Below are 1,920 nucleotides of genomic sequence, written 5' to 3'. Positions count from 1 at the left end.
ATAAAGTAGGAGTGGGTAAAGAATCAAGGCACACATAAAATTTGTAGCTTTACATATCGTTAAAACAAAATTTTACAAACAATATATTAGGAAATATATACACATTGGTAGTAAATTTAAGTTTTATTACATTTACCTAAACAATAATTATAGTACACTTTTAATGTTATTATAATATTTCCCTACATTTAGGCTAACATGTTTTATAAATGTTTATAACGTTAAATGTAGGTAAGATAAACAGTTAGTTTTGACATTTAACTGTCTCAAATCTTTATAACTGTAGAAAGAAAGGTTATGATCACACACAAAAAAGGGTGTATGACAGTGGTGTCATATATCCTCAGTAAATGACACGGAAAAATCACAATCTGACCTAGATAATGTTAATAACTGGAGCGTTCTTAATAATTTGATATTTAATGTCTCTAAATGTCACGTGATGTGATTGACCAGGTTATAAAACAGTACAATAAAAAATTATAACTTAAATGGCGAAGTAATTACAAGAGTTAATTCAATTAAAGATTTAGGAGTTGTAATTAGTTGTGATTTATCATTTGCTACTCACAAAGAAAATTGTGTCAATTCAGCTAGTCGTATGTTGTGGTTTATAATAAGACAGGGTGTCAATTTTAAAAACATCAGGTCTTTTATCACATTGTACACATCATTCGTCACAATAAGACTTGAGAACGCCGTAATTGTGTGGAAACCGATGTATTTAATTCACGAAGAATTGATTAAACAAGTTCAAAAAAGATTTTTGAGGCATATTATAAATGCTTTGATATATACGTATTTAGTGCCATGCAATGAATTGTTGGAAATGTTTAGGCTGGAGAGTCCGAGTCGGAGGAGACAGGTCCTGGCGCAAGTGTACCTCTGGGGCCTGGTCCGCGGTCGGGTGGACGACGCGAACTGTTTGCGAGTCCTCAGTTATCGACTCTCCAACTCAACAGCACGAACAAATTTTTGTTTCATTTGCCCTATTAACGCATGGCGACGCGTGCATTCTTTCCTTTGTTAAGGATGATGAGGTCTTATAATACAATACTCTTGGGTGGGTCCGACATTGATATTCAACATGACAGCTTGAATGTTTTCAAAAAAAAAAAGATTACGCCATTGTTGTTATGGGATCCGTAAGTCAACGTTCTCCATAGTTTTCTCCTTTGGATGTTTTGTTCTCTATGTGGGTTTTCGTTACGTTATTTATTTATTTATTACCATTATATTATATTTATTGCATTGTTATTTTATTATATGTATTACATTATTATTATAGTACATTTAAGATATTACACTAGTTACTATAATGCTATAAATTGTTTAATTATATATTTTGTACAAGTATTTATTCTTTATGACAAAGTTTTAAAGGTTGTCTTTATTATTATTTTTGTGCCTTAAGTAAAGAATTGTGCTATAGACTTGAGCTATAAATCTAGCCACTGATGTCTGTTTTGGAATTTTTGTGAACTGCTATAATATTATTAGGGTAAATCCTGTTTTATAGCAAGTAAATAAAATAAAATAAAAAATAAAATAAAATAAGTAAAGGAATAGACTTAGTGGGGTTCCTCTCTCTGAGTTGGCATGCTACTTGTGTTACGTTCTTTGGTTTTTAAAATCACAAGTATGAGAAATAATAAGAAGCTGTATATTTACACAATCCTGTAATTTCTTACAATGTCGAGTGCCTATATAAATATTTATGTAATGAAACACAAAATAATATTGAGTAGTATGGCATACTGCTGAGCGTTTAATAATCCATTTCTCTTGGGATATAATATCAGTGCATTTATGTTAATGTAAATTTAGTAAACTTACACATAGGAAACTTTTCGGAAATAAGGATTTTTCTTCCAGTAGTCATATTCTCATTTGCCAATATGTTATGTGGCAAAATTAGTG

This window comes from Homalodisca vitripennis, unplaced genomic scaffold, assembly GCF_021130785.1.
Source record: "Homalodisca vitripennis isolate AUS2020 unplaced genomic scaffold, UT_GWSS_2.1 ScUCBcl_473;HRSCAF=2553, whole genome shotgun sequence".
In the NCBI taxonomy this organism is placed as follows: domain Eukaryota; kingdom Metazoa; phylum Arthropoda; class Insecta; order Hemiptera; family Cicadellidae; genus Homalodisca; species Homalodisca vitripennis.
This window is presented reverse-complemented; position numbering follows the sequence as displayed.